Source organism: Elephas maximus, chromosome 13 (genome assembly GCF_024166365.1).
Source record: "Elephas maximus indicus isolate mEleMax1 chromosome 13, mEleMax1 primary haplotype, whole genome shotgun sequence".
Taxonomy (NCBI): Eukaryota; Metazoa; Chordata; class Mammalia; order Proboscidea; family Elephantidae; genus Elephas; species Elephas maximus.
Genome location: NC_064831.1, coordinates 83475954 through 83498044, shown reverse-complemented (window position 1 = coordinate 83498044; position 22091 = coordinate 83475954).

Sequence of the window (22091 nt, the reverse complement as noted above, 5' to 3'; positions counted from 1 at the left end):
TTTGCTGGCTCTCCACTTTACCAAATGTAATGTTCTTCCCTAGTGATTGATGTCCCCCGATGGCACATCCAAAGTAAGCAAGTCGAAGTCTCAGAAATATTCTGTGATCCATAGGGTTTTCATTGGCTAATTTTCAGAAGTTGATCACGAGGTCTTTCTTCCTAGTCTGTCTGCTTGTTAGTTTCCGTCAAGTTGGTCCTGACCCATAGCAACTCAATGTACTATAGAATAAAATACTGCCCCGTCCTGCTCCATCCTCACAATCATTGCTATGTTTGAGCCCATTGTTGCAGCCACTGTGTCCATCCATCTCGTTGAAGGCCTTCCTCTTTTTCTCTGACCCTCTGCCTTACCAAGCATGATGTCCTTCTTCAGAGACTGGTCCTTCCTGATAATATGTCCAAGGTACATGAGATAAAGTCTCATCATCCTCTCTTCTAAGAACCATTTTGGCTGTACTTCTTCCAAGATAGATTTGTTCATTCTTCCGGCAGTCCATGGTATATTCAATATTCTCCACCAACACCATAAGTCAAATGCATCAATTCTTCAGTCTTCCTTATTCATTGTCTGTCTTTTACACGCATATGAGGTGATTGAAAATATAATGGCTTGGGTCAGGCACACCTTAGTCTTCAAAGTGACATCTTTGCTTTTTAACACTTCACCAAAGAAGTCTTTTGCAGCAGATTCACCCAACTGAATGCATCGTTTGATTTCCTGACTGCTGCTTCCATGGGCGTTGATTGTGGATCCAAGTAAAACGAAATCCTTGACTTCAATCTTTTCTCTGTTTATCATGATGTTGCTCATTGGTCCAGTTGTGAGGATTTTTGTTTTCTTTATGTTGAGGTACAATCCATACTGAAGGCTGTGGTCTTTGATCTTCATCAACAAGTACTTCAATTCCTCTTCGATTTCAGCAAGCAAGGTTGCGTCATCTGAATAACTCAGGTTGTCAATGAGTCTTCCTCCAATCCTGATGCCTCATCCTTCTTCGTATAGTCCAGTTTCTCAGATTATTTGCTCAGCATACAGATTGAATAATTATGCTGAAAGGATACAACCGTGACACACATCTTTCCTGATTTTAAACCACTCAGTATCCCCCTTTTCTGTTCTAACAACTGCCTCTTGGTCTATTTACAGGTTCTGCATGAGCACAAATAAGTGTTCTGGAATTCACATTCTTCCCAATGCTATCCATAATTTGTTATGATTCACAGTCAAATGCCTTTTCATAGTCAATAAAACACAGGTAAACATCTTTCTGGCATTCTCTGCGTTTAACCAGGATCCATCTGACATCAGCAATGATATTGCTCATTTCATGTCCTCTTCTGAATCCAGCTTAAATTTCTGGCGGTTCCCTGTCGATGTACTGCAACTGTTTTTTAATTATCTTCAGCAAAATTTTACTTGCATGTGGTATTAAAGATATTGATCGGAAATTTCCACATTCGGTTGCATCACCTTTCTTGGGGATAGGCATAAATACGGGCCCTCTTCCAGTCGGTTGGCCAGGTAGCTGTCTTCCAAACTTCTTGGCATAAACAAGTGATCACTTCCAGCATTACATCCATTTGTTGAAGTATCTCAATTGGTATTCCGTCAATTCCTGGAGCTTTTTTCTTTTTTTTAACAACACCTTCACTGCAGCTTGGACTGTTTTGCAACTCCAAAAAAGAGCTGAGTGTTCTGGCTAATCCACACTCTGGGTTACTTCCACCTTACATTGTTTTAAACCTATTTTACCATTCTATAAAAAAAAAAAAAAAAATGGTAGAAAACTCACAATAATGCAAGTTAATCTTGTTATTGAAATGCAGATTATGTCCTATGGGAATTCAACTGATTATTGCCCAGTGGATATTGACCATTTCACATCTGTTTCTATATTTCTGATGACCTACAAATGAACTGGTCTTTGGATTCGCCTTTGAACTAGTTGTAACATCTTACTGGCTCCCTCGTTAATTAATGAGCTAAATAAAATCTTAGAAACGTGTTTATAGCATATTAGTATGAGAGTCAGGATTTTATGTTTTTAAAGGATAAAAAAGTTTATCCTTCAACACTCAACCTGTTTTCTCATCAGCACAATGAAAATAATAAAAAATATTTGCCTCATATGTTGCCATCCAGTTGTCAAGGCAATTCCAACTCATGGCGACTCCGTGTACGTCAGAGTAGACCTGTGCCCAATAGCGTTTTTAATGACTGATTTTTTGAAAGTAGATCACCAGACCTTTCTTCCAAGACAATTTTGAGTGGACCTGAACCTCCACCTCTCCCCTTAGCAGCCAGATGCCTTAGCCGTTTGGACCACCCAGGGACTCTCCTAGGTTGGTAAACCAAAAAAACCAAACTCGTTGCCATGAAGTTGATTCCAACTCACAGCACCCCTACAGGATGGAGTAGGACTGCCCACAGGGTTTCCAAGGAGCAGCTGATGGGTTCGAGCTACTGACCTTTTGGTCAGCAGCTGTAGCTCTTCGCCACTGAGGCTAAAAGCGACAATCTAAGCAAAGCCTGTAGTGCGGGGTCTGGCACATCATAAGTGCTCAATAAACATTTCTAAACAAGACTGTTAAGCTGTCAGAATTGAGTCATTTAACAAATAGAACATTCTCAGTTTTAACTTATTCTCCAACAATTTTTTTTCAAACATTTATCACCCATTATTGACTTAATACTAGTGAGCACTCAAAGACCAAAAAAGGAAATAAACAAGCATGAAATGGATATTAGTGAAAAAATTGAGGACAGGATTACAAATGTGACTGTTCAAGAGCTTGGATAGTGGAAAGATTTGGATTTTTTTTTTGTTTGTTTTTTTTAATGGATACATACGCACGCCCGTGGTTGCAATCTTCAGTTGCTTACGTTATCATCATAAAACAAGTACTAAGTACTGTCAAGCTGAATGCGACTCATGGTGACACCATGTGTATCAGAGTAAAACTGTACTCCAAAGAGATTTCCCCGGCTAATTTTTTAGAAGGAGGTCATCAGGCCTTTCATCCAAGGTACCTCTGGGTGGACTCAAACCTCCAAGCTTTCATTGTATATTCTGCTAATAAATTATTTCTAGTTTTATATGATAAAGATCTTTGTATTGCTATTTCATAATGTCCCCACGGAATGCAGTAACTTCCAAATGTTCTGCACCCACACGACTTTGAAGACCACTGATCTAGAGGCTTCACTAGGAGTAGGAGTAGGAGGTATAAGTAGGAAGTAGGAGGCGCTAATTCCTGACATTATAAGGATTTGATGTTGTTTTAGCTCATCTGGAATCAAGGGCTTTTCGGAATGAGGACTACTTAGAAAAACAACAGCTACTACCATTTGTGCAGCACTTAAATAGTTTGTTTATTCATTTGGCACCAAAAAATCCACATCCTCAAGAAGTTCAGAATCTAGTGAAGGAAAGGCCAATTGTCTCGAAAACTATCAACAAAACAGAGAGCATATGATGAGTTCCAGCAGAGGTGAACAGAGGCAGAGACCCAGGGGCAGAATAACATCAGAGAGGAGACAGCCCTTACGCTGACTCTTATAAGATGGCTTGAGGTGGACAGGTGGAGGGTGACATTTCAGGCAGAGGGGGGACCAGTGTGTGCAAAGGCAAAATGGTGTGAAAGATTTGCTGAGTTAGGGAAGGACAGGATAACAATGTGACTTGAAATATTGGGAGTTGGGGGGAATGGCATAGGACCAGAAAATTACCCCAGGGCCACATCATTTATAAACAGCCATCTGAGCCCCTCGACCCCTGAGGCTGGCACTACAGTCCCCATTTTAAAGATGAAGAAACTTAAGACCAAAGAAATTCAAGGATCTAAGATTATATATTTTGTAACCAGAAAAGCTAAGTTTTTAAAACCTGTATTTTTCCTCCATAGGAGGTCTGGTAGAGACCTAAGAGCCATACAGAATCAGAAAAGACAACTGAAAGCCTTTAACTAAAGACAAAGTTTTAGACTACATCTCAGGCCTGGAGAAAATGTCCCTTATTTATGGGGAAAAACAAAGAATTGTTCTCTGGCCAGTCACAGATGCCCGAGGCTCCTTCAAGTCGTTGCCTAGCATGGCCTGTGTTCACAGATGAAAGCACCCAAGGAAGTGCCTTGCTGTTTCCTAATCAGCTGTCTTTTCTTTCCCCAGGGCTGTTCTTTGCCAGAGAAGCAGCAGTAGCTCACACTCTCCATCCCCATAGGGAACTGTATCTGAATTACCAGGCAGATACAGGGGCTGGTCCAGAGGAATCATCCTGAGGCCCAAGTGGGTCATGGCCGTGGGGATCCTTACAAGAGATTAAAAGGGTATCCTTGGTTCAACTTTCCATTCCATGGCCCTGGGGGAACGTTCTCCCACCAAGGAGAAGATGGCCAAGAGACACGCACACGTACAAATACTGTTCTGTGCAAGTGATCTCTAGCACCTGGCAGAGCTGCCCACAGCAGCTGGAGCCATTTAAACTGCAGCCAAACTCCAAAACCCACTGCTGTCAGGTCGATTCCCACCCATAGGAACCCTATAGGACAGAGTAGACCTTCCATATAGGGTTTCCAAGGCTGTAAATCTTTACAGAAGCAGACTGCCACTTCTGTCCCCTGTAGAGCAGCTGGTGGGTTCGAACTGCTGACCTTTTGGTTATCACCTAGGTGCTTTAAACACTGCGTCACCAGGGCTCCTCTTGAACTGCATCACCAACCCTTAAATAAGCACAACTAAAGGCTACTTTTTCCCTACTTTCCAACCTTCCTCATCTCCATGTGTGGGAGGTCAATCTTTAGACCTCAAGACTGGGAAGGTTGGCAGGAACATGACTCCAAGAGTCAGCCCTATTCATTCAAGCCATACCTCCAACTGTTCAGTTTGGTGGCTGATACGCCAAGTGTTGATGTTGAGTCTCTTTCCTTTACTTCCCTCAGCCACAGCCATGTGAGCAAAAATCAGAAAGGCATTCAATTCTGCCACAAGTTTCCTAGGAACACCAGTACATGTCTGGAAAAAAATTGTCAGGACTTTGACCTTCATAACGTTATTTCCAAAGTCAAGGCTCCTAACCATGAGACACGTAAGGAAATAACCCAGTTTTGACTAGAGGGCAGAATCACATAAAACTCAAAAAATAACTTTCATGCATTTGGGGAACAGTGTTGGGAGGCTTAGAGGACTCTCTCCATTTTCAAGGGGCAGGGACTATGTTTTATAGCCACATGTCCTGGGTTGTCCCAGACAGCCTCCTTTTAAATACGTCCATTGATGTATCCTGACATGCAGGGCTTGTGGGTGGTTGTAAAAGCAAACCAACAGAAAGGCAGGTTGCAGGCTGGGGAAAGTTGGGTGAGCGGGAAAGTCCAGTCAGGGATTAGAGCAGAGAGGGGTAATGACAGGGCTGGCTTACAACAGAGGAGTGAAGACAATCGTTCTTTATTTTAAAAATCATTATGGTTTAACAATATGTGACCAGAGAAAAAATTATGAAATTTCACAGTATGTTTTGCAATCTATTAGACGTTTTGATTCCCATATGCCAAAAACAGTAAATTTCTGGGTTTTTGTTATGATAGGAACCTTTTAATTCCTAGGAAATTTTTATTTGCACGATTTAAAGAAAAAATATGGTCACAGTAGGTAAAGGCAAAAGTTACTTTACATTCTTTAAAAGAATGATAGCTGTTGGGTTTTTTTTTTTTTTTTTCTGATTATAACAATACATGTGAATGTCCAAAAATCAGAAACCATCAAAGATTATGAAGAAGCCAATAGAGGGCACCTATAATTCTACCTCCCAGACACAAACATATAATAGGTGTGTGTCCCTCTAGACATTTTTCTATTCACAGATACCATCTAAAGTAAAAAATGGGGAGGAATTATTCATAGCATTTGACAACCTGCTTTTTTCCCTTAGTTTTTCATGGATATCTTTCTACATCAGCGAATATAAACCTACATGATCATTTTCATTCTCTCATTCAAAAATTTATACACAAATTGTTTTGTGACATTGTTTGCAATCCCCACAATGTATCAGTACTCTCCCCCTTTCCCTTTAGACACCAGGTTCTCCGTGTCCATTCGTCCAGTTTTCCTGTCCCTTCCTGCTGCCTTATCTTTTTGCTTTTGGGCAGGTCTTGCCCATTTGATCTCGTATCAAGTATATGAACTTGATAACTAAAAAGCATGTTCCTCACGTGTGTTATTGTTTCATAGGCTTGTCTAATCTTTGGTTGAAAGGTGGACTTCAAGAATGGCTTTAGCTCTGAGTCAGCAGGACACTCCGATCATTTTTAACGGCTCTATACTATTCCACTAGATGGTACGCTGTCATTTTTTGAAATCCCCTAGCGGAAGAAAATTAGAATGTTTCCTATTTTGCTACAGGACAAACATTCCTGGAGCAAAGATCCTTGGGTATAAATCTTTGCTCAACTGTCTAATTATTTTCTGAGGAAAAATCCCTAGAAACAGAATTGCTGAATCAAGCATGTGTACTTTTTCTAAGGCTGTTGATTCATTTTGCCAAAAAGCCCTCTGGAAATTTACCCTCCCCCAACAATTTAAGAAAACACCCATCCCCTACTCCCTTATGCACTTTGGGTATTATAAGAGGTTTGAACCTCAGTTTACACATTTTTCAGCAAGCACATCATTGCTGGGCTTTGTCCCGACTTCCATTGTGCCTGAAGAGAAGGGGGAAGCCCCAGGACAGGGAGAGGGACCAGACAGCCCAGAGCTCTGTGCACTCCCCCGCCCCTCCTTCCTGGAGGGAAAATGAAAAGGCCCCGGGAACAATCTCTTTATGTGTCAGCTGGAGTTGGAGGAACTTGAGGGAAAGAAAGGGCCAGGGGTGTCAGCAGCACGCCTCCTTCACACTCCCAGGTGGAAAGTATTTCACTCCCCCTGCGCCTCCTCCATCCCAAACAACATCTGCTAGAGAAAGAAAGCCGAGGAGGAAGAAAGGCGGATAGCAAACACAAGGGCACAGAGAACAGCTTGGCCCCGCAGGTTAGAAGGCATTCCGTTCCCACCAGGGACCCCCGTTCAGCTGCAAACTGCTGTATTTGACATTTCAATGAGAGCCAGGGGAGGGAGGTGGGAGGGAGGGACCGAGCAAAGGGGCAGAACCCAGCCCTGAATGGGGACGAGGAGACAAAAAAACTGCATCTCTTTAATTGACCACTTGTTCTTTCTCCCTTTTTCCCTCCCCAGAATGTGACATTCTGGAGCAAAAGGGTTTTCTCTCTCTTTTTCTTTTTTCCTTAAAACCTTGGGTACATTGAGAGTGGGGGTGGGGAGTGCAGGGCCGAGAAAGATTGTTTCTGGAAGAATTGAACCTCAGGAAAGCTGCTTTCATCTTCCCTGTGACTAGTCTTGGCGGCCAGGTTTCTTTTCACTGCCTTGGGAGAGAAACGTGAAAGGACTTGGATTTTGCAAACAAAAAAGTAAAGCCTAACCCTATGTAGTAAATATACTCTATGGTTGAGGACCCCACCCACGTGCTTGAGGAGGCCATAGCTTATGTCTTGGAAAGGATCTTAGAGCATTGAGAAACGGTACTCTCATGAAGCTAACCTCAGAGAAAACTGCAACAGGGTCTCAGAATTGGAGTTGGGTTTAAGGTTGGGTCACAGCTCCTCTCCCCACCGGTCTCTGAGGTTGAGGTCTGCGCCAAGGGTGGGAGCTCCCCCAGGGTAGGGCCTCAGGGCCTGGGTTCAGGATTTGCTCTTGGGTACACACTGGGTAGGACAGGCTGCTTCCAGTTCTCCTCCCCTCTTCCCAATTTGCAGATGAGAAAACTGAGATCCAGGAAGATTAAATACGATACTTAGAGTCACGGAGCTGGTTGAGCCAGGCCCAGAATCCAAGTCCTTTTCATTCCAGTCCAGGGAATGTCCCCACCTCACTGCCTCTGTTAGAAGAGATCATGCCACATCTCTCCATCTAAGTCCACAGTTACTAGCGGCAGTGACCCTCTCCATCCACAAGAGAGCAAAAATAACAGGAAAATCAAGTACAATTTTCCCTTGGGGGAAGTAAGCGGTAGGGAGAGCACTCACATTGGGCAGGAACTGGCACGTCTTAAAATTGAAGGCGGGTCCCTGGGTAGTACAAACAGATAAAGCATTTGGCTGCTCTCCAACAGGTAGGAGGTTTAAGTCCACCCACAGGTAACTAGAAAGAAAGGCCCGGTGATCTAAAAATTCAGCCACTGAAAACCCTGTGGAGCACAGTTCTAATCTGACACACATGGCGTCGCCACCAGTGAGAATTGACTTGATGGCAACTGGTTGAAACTGAAGAAAAAGAGGTTTTCACTCTGAGGTCCTCAAGGCTAGAAAAGATCCTGACCTAGCCACCTAAGCCCTGAGCACACCTTGGAGGAAATGATTCTGTTTTTATAGCCTGGTGAGTTGGTTCACTGAAGGAGCCAGGCCATCAAGGACCCAGGCCCGAAGCAAAGCAGGACAGGCACGTGGGAGAGGACAGCCTCTTCCCAGTTCTCTCAGGGAAATGTTTCCCAGACTAGAGGTAGTAGTACCCACTTTTCACATGGCACCTTCCTAGTGAGGCTTTCCCAGGCTTCCAGGGCCAAGGGTGTGGAAGACAAGGTTTCCAGTGAGCCCAAGGGAAGTAGGAACCCATTAATTTGTATATCTAAAAAGATGTGACCTCATTCTGTACCCCAAGCTAGTGAAGCAAGACATAAAGGTTACATAAGTTAATGTCTAGACCGTTGTCCTAACACGTTAAATCCCTTCAGCTTCCATGCACGATCAGGAAGGACTAGACTGAATAAAAGCCCTTTTCCTACACTAGAAAATGTTATGTAATGGAACAGACCTTTTCTTTCTTTTTTTTTTAAAGTAAGCTTTTTTTTTTTTAATTTCAGAATGGTTTTACATTTACAAAAAGAACTGCAAAGATAGTACAGGGAATTCCCATACACCCCCGCACCCAGCTTCCCCTGTCATTAATCCCTTACATCGGTACAGCACATTTGCTACAATTAATGAACCAATATCAACCTGTTATTATTAACCAAAGTCTTCACTTGGTGCAAATTTCCTCAGTTTTTCCCTAATGTCCCTTTTCTGTTCTAGGATCCCATCCAGGATACCACATTACATTTAGCTGCCATGTCCCCTGAGGGTCCTCCTGGCTGTGACAGTTCCTCTGTTTCCTTGTTTTTAATGATCTTGACAGTTTCGAGGAGTATTTATCAGACATTTGTAGAATGTCCCTGAACTGGTATTTGCCTGATGTTTTTCTCATGATCAGACTGGAGTTATGTTTTTGAGAGTAAGACCACAGAAGTAAAGTGCCTCATCTTATCGTACCAAGGGTACCCATTATCAACATTGACTTACAACTGTTGATGTTGATCACCTAGCTGAGGTAGTGTTTGTCAGGTTTCTCCACTGTAAAGGTACTCTTTTTCCCCCTTTTCCATACTATACTCTTTGGAAGGAAGTCACTATGCATCACCCAAAAAAAAAAAAAAAAAAAACAGTTGCCATCAAGCCAAGTCAATTCTGATTTATGGCAACTACATGTGTGTCAGAGTAGAACTGTGCTCCGTAGGGTTTGCAATGACTGATTTTTCAGGAGTACATGACTAGGCTTTCTTCCATAGCGTCTCTGGGTGGACTCGAACAGCCAACATTTTGGTTAGCAGACAAGCGCATACATTGCTTGCATCCCTAAAGATGGGGAGTTATTCTCCACCTCCCGAGGGTGGAGTATCTACATAAATTATTTGGAATTGTTTTCTGTGGGAAACTTGGAATAGCCCATTTTTTAAATTAGACTGAAAGTACTAGTTTTATCATTTGCATATTTAAGAAATAATAATTCTGGTGTTGAAGTTGATCAGGGGTTCTGCATTTGTGCTCCACAAAGCCACGGAGCTTCAGGGAGGAATTTTAAGAGCCTCAGGAGACGAAGATACAGCGAGTAGGACTTCAGTCCCTGGTATTGCATCCCTCAGAGCAACTCAACTATTACTGGTACCCACATTGCGTATCCTTATGTTGTGGGTTGAATGGTGTCCTAAGCCCTGGTACTTAGCTTTGTTTGGTAATAGGGTCTCTGCAGATGTAATCAAGTGAAGACAAGGTCATACTGGAGTAGAGTGGACCATAATCCAACGACTGGTGCCCTTATAAGACTAGGCAAATCTGCACAAAGAGACACACAGGAAGAATGCCGTGTGACAATGGAAGGAGAGATTGGAGTGATGTATCTACAAGCCAAGGAGAGCCAAGGATCTCCGGCAGCCACCAGAAGCTAGACAGAGTCATGGAATAGATTTTCTCTCAGGGCATCCGGAAGGAACCAACCCTGCCAACACCTTGATTTCAGACTTGTAGCCTCCAGAACTGTGAAAGCATTAGTTTCTGTTGTGATAAGCCACCCAGTGTACAGTACTTTGTGACAGCAGCCCTAGAAAATGGATATGCCATATAAGATGGCTCTGAGGAAAAAAAATAATTTTGCTTATGTAAAAGAATCTTGGCACGCTCTGGAAGAGGAGGCTTCTGAGAGCCCCCTTTGTTGACTCTGAATACCGTTATCACTTCAGTCTCCTTACTTCCAGCAGCCTTACGACAAGGGAAAAGAGGAAAATATGTTTTATTCAATTCTATCCCATTTTAAAGGCAGAAAGAGAAATATTCTACAGGAAAGCTGTTTCTTTTTTTCTATAATTTTCCCTGGAGAAAATATGAGTTAAAAAGGAAACCATTTTTAGGTATTAGACCTGAAATTCCAGACCAGCCACTCTATGTAATGGGATATGAAGAGCTGGCTTATCCAACTAGTCCTAAGTTTGTGTCTTCCCATTTTCTATTGAGTCAGGTGACATGAATAACCTAAAGATGCACACACACAAAAGGTGGAAGCCCCACCTCTCCCCTTATTCAGAGGTCTTCATGCAAACCCAGGTGTGCCTGTGAGTTGCTCCTGGTCCCCAGGCAACAGTAATCCCTCCCAATTACTACTATTTGAAGAGATTTTCCCAAGTGCCAGGCTTGAGATGAGGCACCTGAAGAAGCCAGCTAAGAGTTCTCCTGAGAATTTTCTCCCCCATCTCGTTCTGAAAGGAGAGCAGATGTTGCCCCAAAGAAGGCTGATGAGGTCACAGTTTTCTTGTCTATAGAGAAAAAGCCCTTCCACATTCACACTTTTTAATAGATGATTGTGTAAGCTATTAACCAGTTACACTAGAGCCCAGCAGCCCTTGGGAGGAAGACAGCGTGGTTTACTGAAAAGGGCATTGTCTTGCAGGTTGAAGTATTAACTCCAGCGCTGTTATTTACTAACACATGAATGTCAGCAAGCAACTTCGCTTCTGAGCCTTCATTTCCTTGAGTGTAGAATGACACAATTCTGTCCACACAATTCCGATAATAATGTCCATCTCGCACAGCTGTATAGACGTACAGGGATGTTCATTGTCCTTTCATCTTCATGGTGGATTTGAAGTTTTTCAAAATTAAAAGCTGGAGGGAGACACTTTCTGTATGTTGAGTAAATGGATCAACACCTCCAATCCTGCTGCAGAACGGTGGGAGGAGGACACTGTCACAGGCAGCACAGTCAGGCTTGTGGCACCCAGCCCACCAACTCTGGCCATCTGTCACTGCCACCAGCTCCCCTGTAACTGAGGCCCAAGAGTCCGACTTTACTGCAGCCACAACCAATGTCCAGAGCGCCTAATCTCAGTCTAGGCTCTAGGGCAGTTGTGTCTGATGGATGTCTACTCCCTTGCCTTCAAGAAAGGCCGAGAAAAGCTGAATATCAACTATCTTTAGCTTCTATGGAGGCAGGTAGAGCCCGCCTCTCACCAGAACCAATGGGGTAGAGAATTCACCAAAGAGAGGAAGAGGGTTCATCATGTTGGATGGCAAAAAATACTACAATTATGTCCAGCAAGAGATAATCTCTTGTGGATACTTTTTTGTCTCACTTGACTACTGAAAGTTCAAAGTTTAATGCTTTTGTTAATTGCTTTAAATGTCCTTAGATTAAGAATTTTGGTACAGTTATTTGGCGATAATAATAGCAGCAGCCTGTCCTAGTTATCTAGTGCCGATATAACAGAAGTACCACAAGTGGATGGCTTTAACAAAGAGAAATTTATTCTTTCACAGTCTAGGCAGCCAGAAATCTGAATTCAGAGTGCCAGCTCCAGGAAAAGTCTTTCTCTCTCTGTCAGCTCTGAGGGAAGGTCCTTGTCATCAGTCTTCCCCTGCTCTAGGAGCTTCTCACACAGGCACCCCAAGTCCAAAGGACATGCTCACTCCCAGGCCTTGTTTCTTGGTGATATGAGGGCTTCATGTCTCTTTGCTTGCTTCTCTCTTTTATATTTCAAAAGAGATTGACTTAAAGTACAACCTAATCTTGTAGCTTGAGTCCTGCCTCATTAACATAACTGCCTCTAATCCTGCCTCATTAACGTCATAGAGGTAGGATCTACAACACACAGGAAAATCACATCAGGTGACAAAATGGTGGACAATCACATAATCCTGGAATCATGGCCTAGCCAAGTTGACACATTTTGGGTGGAGACAATTCAATCCACGACACTGCCTCTTCGGGTTCTTGGTATTAAGTGAATTACTATGCGTGAAGCCCTTAGAACAATACCTGGCACATAATACAGAGTATATAAACAAACAAACAAAAACCCGTTGCCATCGAGTCAATTCCATACTTCCTCACCCACACCCACCTGCCAAGCTTCACCCTCCAGTTACCAGATTCCATCCCATTTAAAAACTGGTTGTTACTTAACCCATTAAAAACTTGTTGCCATCGAGTTGAATCTGACTTGTAGTGACCCTATAGGACAGAGTAGAACTGCCCCTATAGGGTTTCCTAGGAGCAGCTGGTGAATTTGAACTGCCGACACTTTGGTTAAGCAGCCATAGCTCTTAACCATTGCGCCACCAGGGCTCTGGTTGTTACTTAGGTCCAAGAAAATATATGTGTGTGTGCCCAGGAATATGCAGAAAGTACTACATCAGAATCAGAGGGGTTATCTCTTGGATTGAATCCACGGATTGTTTTATTTCTCCATTTTCTCTTAATAATAATTTCTACCGTGGACAAATGCTACTGGTCTAATAAGAAAAGTGATTTTTTAATAGCAACCCATGAATCCCGTGAAAATAAATCTTTATAACTCCTCACCTCTCCCTGTCTCTGTCTCTCATTCTCTCTCTCTCTCTTTCTCTCTGAAAGCCTTTTGTTGTTAGCTGCCATCAAGTCAGCTCTGACTTAGGGCAACTTTATGAATAACACAACAACACATTCCTGGTTCTGGGTCATCTCCATGATCTTTGATACATTTGAGCCCATTGTTGAGGCTATTGTGTCAATCCATCAAGTTGCGTGAGGCATTTTCCTCTTTTTCTCTGACCCTCTACTTTACCAAACGGTCTGAATGCCTAAGCTTAAAGAAAAGTCGCCCTTACTGTCGTTTGCTTGGTGTGGCCTTCAGCTGCTGCAATTGACTCCCAACAACCACAGAGCTTTTAAAAATTCCACGGTCTGGACAGGGTTTCTCAGCCTCAGAACTATTGACATTTTGGCTTGGATAATTCCATGTTGTGGGAGCTGTCCTGTGCATGATAGGTATTTAGCAGCGTCCCTGGCCTCTACCTACTAGATGCCAATAGCAACTCCCTCGCAGTTATGACAATCTAAAATGTTTCCAGGTATTGCCAAATCTCCCTGGGAGCCAAAATCACCTTCAGTTGAGAACCACTCGTCTAGGCCTGGCACAGTGTAGGAGGAAAAAAAAATCCTTGGCTGGGGGTCAGGAGGCCTGGGTCGCAGCTGGAGCCCACCACTAACTAGTTAAGAAATTACTGGTGTATCATTAAGTGCTCTGGTGTCAAGTTCCTCATCTACGGAACGAGAGGCTTAAGGAAAAGAATTTCAAAATATCCTCTCAACTTTAAAATTCTAGCAATCGGGACTCTTGAAAGCAATCGTCCTCCTTCCGAGGCTTCAGACTTGTTGCCTCCCATGGCCGCTGCTGCTCCCAAACGTGTCTGCCATTGGAGAGCTTGCCAGGTGCTCCAACTACAGATGGGGTTGGGAGCAGCAGTGGCCGCAAGAGGCAACAAGTCTGAAGCTTCGGAAGGAGGTAGCAAAGGGTATGGGGAAGGGAAGGCCTCTGGATACAGTGAGCTGTGACAGGATGGCAAGACCCTCACCTGCTCCAGAAGCTATTTTTAATTGTTGATTTGAGAAGGAAAGAGACAAGAAAACTTCTGGACCTGGTGGCCGTGGCCTGAGAATTTCAAAAGAGAACGAGCTTATTTTTGCTAACAAGTTTGAGGCTACATTGTTGTCATCCCCAATGACAGAGGCAAATTCCCCACTATTTACATCAATCCCCCAGGCCACAGCATTGCCCCCACCAAGGCATCTTAAGACGTGAATATGATACCTGAAAGGAACACAGCAACCCATAACTGCCCAACAAAGCAGTTTTTTGAGGATGAGTTTAGAATGAACGAAAGGAGGTTTTGATGAGCAGCTATAGGTAGAAAGGACCAGTGGTGGGATTCAAAAGACTTCAGAAAACCACTCACCCTGGGTGCCTGAAGTCTCTACCCTGGCCCCAAGATAACAGCGAAGCCAGGGAATGTCGAAAACTTGTGTTTGTTTTTCAAGGAAGTCCTAGGTGTTCAACACCCAATGCAGCCCACCTGACCACAATGAAACCCACCTAGCAGATTCCTCCCCAGTGGGCATAAGTACACATCTGGATGTGCCCAGCCACCTGCCCACCATGACCATGCAAAGCTGACACTGCCAGATGTCATGCGAGCAGAAGAGTTGAATTGGAGCCGAGTTAACCGAATGACATCATTCTGCTGTCCAAGCTTCATTCCCCTAAAGTGACATCATGAAACCAGGGCATTACAAAGGATTAGGGACCAAAGGAAGGTAGATCTGAATAAGGTTTCCATATGCCCATGACTCATGTCTAACTCTCATGTCCTGAATGTGGGCCCTCATGACTCACCACTGTTATCAACAACAATTTCATACGGCCTCCACATGTTCAGATTTCTAACCTTGCCTCCTGCTATTGAGAATGCTGAGAAGCCCCCGGTTTAGACCGAGACAAGGGAAGTCTCGGACAGACTCACCATCCCAAATGGGGCCCCTCAAAGTCTTTGCTTATTCTGGAAGTCTTTGAGACTGTTTTCATTCAGTATTTCCCCAAGTGGTATTGCCTGGGAGGCTAGTACGTGTTGTGTGTAAAAAAAAAAAAAAGGATCTAGTGGTCAAATATATTTAGGAAAAGTTTTAACAAACAGCTTTTCTCACTGGAGAGCCACCTGGAGCACAAAGCTGCCAATGCTTGCTGTGAATCTCCAAGACAGCGATAGAATATGTAGCATTTCCCAAAGTTGATTTGCTGTTGTTGTTGTGGTTGTTGCTGTTAGGTGCCATCGAGTCGGTTCCAACTCATAGTAACCCTATGTACAATGGAACGGAACACTGCCCGGGCCTGCACCATCCTCAAAATTGTTGCAGTCTCTGAGCCCATTGTTGTAGCCACTATGTCAACCCATCTCATTGAGGGTCTTCCTCTTTTTCGCTGCCCTTCTACTTTACCAACCATGATATCCTTCTTCAGGGACTGGTTCCTCTTGATAACATGTCCAAAGTATGTGAGACGAAGTTTCACTATCCTTGCTTCTAAGGAGCATTCTGGCTGTATTTCTCCCAAGACAGATTTGTTGGTTCTTCTGGTAGTCCATGGTATGTATGGTCAATATTCTTTGCCAACATTATAATTCAAATGCATCAATTCTTCTTTCTTCTTCCTTATTCGTTGTTCAGCTTTCACATGCATATGAGGCAATTGAAGACGCCACGGCTTGGGTCAGATGCACCTTAATTCTTAAACGGACATTTTTGCTTTTCAACACTTTAAAGAGGTCCTTTGCAGCAGATTGCCCAGTGCAACGGGTTGTTTGATTTCTTGACTGCTGCTCAGCCCTTTTTGAAGGAGGATCTCATGGAATTAGTACCCTGAAGAACACTTTGGAAAATGCTATTTTGGAAGTAACTGCTCCTTTCACCATTCTGCCTTGCCATGAAGATGGAGCTGCCTCCAGACACTTGTGTTTCTAAGATGGTGAATTCATGCCAAGCCCTACCATTCAGCCTGCTCTGCAGTAGTATGCCAATTCCCCCTCTTTCCTATGAGCACTGGAGAGCAGCTAGGTCATGTAGTGTGGCACTGCTGAGAGAGGGCTCTTGGATGGCCTTATTCTTATTTTACCATTGAGGAGAGTGTGGCCCATAGAACAAAAGTGACTGTTCTAGATTAAACAACTAGAGAGGCAGAGTCATCACTGGAACACAGGGTCCTGAATCTCAGCCCACAATAATGGCAGCAGCTTCTCACTCATGGGCAAACAGATAGAGTTACTAGTTTGATTAGTAAATGAGTTACTACAGTTACTATTTACTAGGTTGCCAAATTGGAGAGTCATTACTAGATAGATCACTAGCAAGATGTAGCAAAGAGACTTCATAACAAGAGAGGCAGCCACACCCAAGAGGTGGGAAGCAATGCCAGGAGTTAGAGATGAATACATGTGATTAGGGGTTATCATTTTGAGTTTCCACAAAATCCAATGCACACTTTGACCTAGCACTTACCACACTGAATTGCAGTTATTGTTTTGAGCATCCTCTCCCCGTATCAGTTCTTGCAGAAAATAGAATCCACCCTAGCTAGTTTAACCAAATTAAAAAACGTTACTTGTAAAAGGATACTGAATCTCCAGAAGGGACAGGGAATGATTGGATGGGACACAAGCATGGAAAACAGAGCCAGAAGAAACGCCCAGTCACACCACTGACCTGTTCTAGGAAAGTTCCACAGCCACTGCCACCCACAACTTGACACTTATGAGGCTAGGTTGGATGCTAAAAACTCACTGGGGTCCTAGAACAACCAGACGCCTCCACCACCAGGCCTGCCCCAATACCTGAGCTCCCTGAGATGACCTTGTTCATTTTGGCATCCCGGTCTCAAGCAGACACATCCGCTAGGCTAAGAGACCGTACGTGCCTCCCCCACATACAAGGGAGTCAGGAAAACAGAGTTTGTCGCTTCCCAACCTCACTAAAACAGGGAGGAAAATTAGAAGAGCCAATCCACAGAATCCACCACACCTTATCTAGACCACGGACTCTCAACTGTGTTTAGAGATGCTTGGGGGCACTTGTTGTTGTTGCAATGGGAAAGGGGGATCATCACGGATTGAATTGTATCCCCCAAAATATGTGTCAACTTGGTTAGGTCATGATTCCAGGTATTGTGTGCTTGTCCTCCATTTTGTGATTGTAATTTTATGTTAAAGAGGATTAGGGTGGGATTATAACAGCCTTACTAAGGTCACATCCCTGATCCAATGTAAAGGAAGTTTCCCTGGAGTGTGGTCTTCACCACCTTTTATCTTACGAGAGGTAAAAGCAAAGGAAGCAAGCAGAGAGGGGGAACCTCATACCACCAAGAAAGCAGTGCCAGGAGCACAGCATGTCCCTTGGACCTGGGGTTCCTGCGCAGAGAAGCTCCTTGTCTGGGGGACGATGGATGAGAAGGCCAACAGAGAGAGAAAGCCTTCCCCTGGAGCTGACACCCTGATTTTGACTTTTAGCCTACTTTACTGTGAGGAAATAAATTTCTCTTTGTTAAAGCCATCCACTTGTGGTATTTCTGTTATAGCAGCACTAGATGACTAAGACAGGGATACTGCTGGCATTTAAAGGGTGGGGACCAGTGACACCAAATATCCCTTAATGCATGGACCTCCAAGGCAACAAAGAATTTTTACACACAAAAACGCTAATAGTGCTGCCCATTGAGAAGCATTCTAGACCAAAATGTGGGCTTCATGAAGACAAAAAGTATGTCTTCTCTCCAACATCAACAGAGAGGAGATGTTCAATCGAGTTGTGTTGAATGAATGTGTAAAGAAATGAATGATTGTACAAAGGGGTCAATGAATGGATCATTGGCCAGAAGAAGAATGAAAAGATAGCCTAGAACTAGAAGTTACTAGATAGCTGAGCTCCTAGAGGTCAGAAAATTATATTTTTCTCTATATTTCTTAGCACTGAACACTGAGCCTTAAATATAAAAAAACCCCAAACACAGGTGGGTTGAAGTGATTGCTTCACTGATTGACTGACACACTGATTAGTTTCTGAGTGGGTCGGGTTACAGTCCAGCGCAAAAGACGGGCTGTTGTTGGCTATGGGGAGTCAACTGGTGACACCGTGAGGGGGCAGTGGGGACATTAAGTCTTACTGGGGCCATGAAACTTACACTTGACCAAAATATTCTTTTTGCATGTATCCACCACCATGACAGAGGCTCTTGAATGGTCCCCAAATCCCCACTGTTTACATCACTCTTGTAGGTCAAAAGCATTGCCCCCACCAAGCCATCTTAATAGGTTAACATAGCACCTGAAGGCAGTGTTTTTGATTCCCTTAGAATGAACAAAAGGAGGTGTCTTTTTGAAGGGTGTAGCTATTAAATAGAAAGGACCAGTGGTAGGATTCAAAAGACTTCAGAAAGCCACCCATCCAGGGCACCTGAAGTCGGTACCCTGGTTCCATGTTAACAGCTGAGGCAGGAAACGTTAAAAACGTGTATCTTTCTGGGAAGTCCTAGAGTCCAGCATCAAATACAGCCCACTTTACCAGAGTGAAACCCACCTAGCAAACGTCCTCCACAGTGGGTAGGCACATACCTGGACATGCCTAGCTACCGCCTGGTCTGCTCACCATGACTCTGTAAAACTGACCCTGCCAGATGTCCTGCTACAGGCTCCACAACATCTCTTGGGTTCACCCTATACCTTCCTCCTTGATGGCCATAGCACCTCTCACCTCTGCCATGTCAGCTGCTGGGGCCCCCACCCAGCCAAGACTCCTGGACATCCCATTGCTCGCCTACGCTACCATGCGTCCTCCTCTTCTAGCCAGGTTCACATAACTGTGTTTCCTGGACGCTTCGCATATGGAAACACATCCAATAAAGCAATTAAAATACTAGTAGAAATAGAAAATGAAGAACAAAGAAAAGAGAAACACAAGTAGTCCAACCATTTGACTTGATGTTTTCTGGAAGCTATGATATAAAGGAAGTCACATCGGTTGAATACATTTCATTCATGGAAAAGAAGAAAACTACCATGGAAATGGAAAGCAGTTTTTTTCCAAACTTCATATGAAGGACTGACTTCTATGGTATTTCACGTAGGGGACAATGAGAGAGGCTAGGAACAAACCCTCAGCAGTATCACTCACTAAAATACAATAGCAGATTTTATATGGTGCTTTCTTCCCTATGAGCCAAGAGTATAAAATTAAAATGCAATTTCAAGAAGGCATCGTTCCCAGCAGACTCACTTTCTTAAATCTGCATTTATCAAGTTGCTCCACTGTCCAGAGCCAATGATGTCTCACTCTTCCCTACCACATCTTAGTGAACATCTCTAACCTACCTCCGAAGCTCCTCTCTCTGGGGAAACCTGCTCCCAGCATTCCCAGGCAGGCTCTTGAGCTTAGCTTGTGCCAAGATCCTCCTTACTTAAGTCCGGTCGGGCTCCTCCCACCTCTCAACAGTCTTTAGCTAAAATGCCTTCACCTCACCTCCTTTCTACTTATCCAAATCCTATTGTTGTTACTTGCCACTGAGTCAGCTTCAACTCGTGTGGCCCCACATACAACGGAACAAAACATTGCCTGGTCCTGCGCCATATTCAGGATCATTGGTATGCTCAAGTCCATCGTTTCGGCCACTGTGTATGTGGAGTGCCTTCCAACCTCGAGGGCTTATCATCCAGCACTGTATCAGACAATATTCTCTTGTGATCTATAGAGTTTTCATTGGCTAATTTTCAGAAATAGATTGCCAGCCCTTTGTTCCTAGTCTTAGTTTGGAAGCTCTACTGAAACTTGTCCACCATGGGTGACCCTGCTGGTTTTAAAATACCAATGGCATAGCTTCCAGCATCACATGCGAACCACCACAGTACAACATACTGACAGATGGGTGGTGGATCCACATCCCACAGACCCTGAGAGAGGCAGCATGAAAAGCAAGAAGGGAGAGTCAAGTGAAGAAGGGGGCAGAGAAAAAAAGAAGGAAGGAGGAAAGGAGGCAGCGAGAGAGGGGATGAAGGGAGGGAGGACACTAAGGCACAGCCGGGGAGGCTCAGGCTGAAGCTCCGTCCAAGCCCTACCACTTCTCTGACCTTCCTTCCCACTTCAGTGCAAGGACCTTGTCATGCCCTCCCTTCCCTTGAACTGTTGTTGCTCTTTGAGTCAACACCACATTCCACCCAACACATGCCCTCTGGCACCTTAGGCTCTGCCAATACCAAGATACTTGACGTTCCTCCAAACATACCGTGGCAGCCTACCCAATATCCATTCTCCTTTTCTTCCTTAATAACAGACCTTGGGATTTATTCAGGCTGCAATGCACCCAGCTAAAGACTATATTTTGCTGCCTCCCTTGATTTTTTTTTTTTAGGCAGAGGTTCTTGGGTGAGGCTTCTGAGAAATCTCTTTAAAGGGAACTGATTCACTTGGAAGGAATCACCTTTTACCCCTTGCCCTTTCTCTTCTCTCTGCCTGCAGCACCGAAATCCTGGCCAGAACTCCAGCAGCCATCTTGTGACTTTGAGGATAGAAATCACATGACAAGGATGGCAGAGCTAGGAGCCCTGATAACTTGGCGTCACCTCCGTATCAGCTCTGGATTGCCTGCTTATAGTCTTCTTTCTGAAAAAGAAGGCTTCGTTTAATTTAAGCAACCTATTTGGTCTGTTTTCTTTTAGACAGTTAAGCCTAAATCTAGCTGATACAACAACTACATGGTTACATGATTCTGAGCCTTTACAGGGCTGTTCTCTCTGCCAGGACCATCCTTCCTTACCTTTCTCCAGCTGGTGAGGTTCCAGTCGTGCTTGAACCTTCACTGAAACCTCCCTCCCTGTGTGGAGCCTCTTCTCACTGACCCCTTAGGTAGGGCCAGTCCCTCGCTCTTTCCTGAGCCTGATCAATGCACTTATCATTGTCCTGCAACGGCTTACACCAGTGGTTCTCAAAGTGGGTCCTGAACCAGCAGCATCATCTGGGAGCCCCACCCCAGACCTACTGAATCAGAAACTCTGGGATGGGCCCAGCACCCTGGGTTTAACAAGGCCTGCAGGGATTCTGATGCCATTCAAGTTGGAGGCCCACTGGTTTGCATATGTCTCTTCTACTAGAGAGGCCATTGGTGGTTCAGTGGTAGAACTCTCACTTTCCATGTGGGAGACCCAGGTTTGACTCCCAGTCAATACACCTCATGCACAGCCGTCACCCATTTGTCCCTGGGGGCTTGCATGTTGCCACGATGCTGAACAGGTTTCAGTGGAGCTTCCAGACTAAGACTGACTAGGAAGATCTCCTTCTGAAAGTCAGCCGACAAAAACCCTGTAGATGAGAATTAAAAATCAGTCAATAAAATCGTGTGGATGAGGTCACCATGGGTTGGGAGCCAATTTGACAGAAGCCAACAATGACGATCTCAACTACAGGAGAGTCTGTATCCGTCACCTTTTATCCAACAGCCCTAATAAAATGCTAGGTATGTAATGACAGTTTAATAAACATTTAAAAATTAAACAATAATTGATGAATGCAAACTTCTGAGAACGAGAAAATGAATCGTTTATAAAAAAAACAACATACACTTTCTCCCCCAGAGCACCCTCTAAAGGTTCATCAGCTCTCCTCAACCTCAACTCTCAGTGGGTCTTATTGGGTCCAAAAGACCCAGGGACAGATGCCACCCCTCAACCAGAGCCGGGATTTTAGTTGCTGTTGAACATGCTATATGATACAGCTCCAGCAGGGATAAAAAATAATAATAATATAAACCCCAGCAAGAGAGAAAAAAGAAGAAAACATTTTCAAGAGTTGAAGGAAACATCCAGCATTTTTCATTCTGGCCTCAAATTATC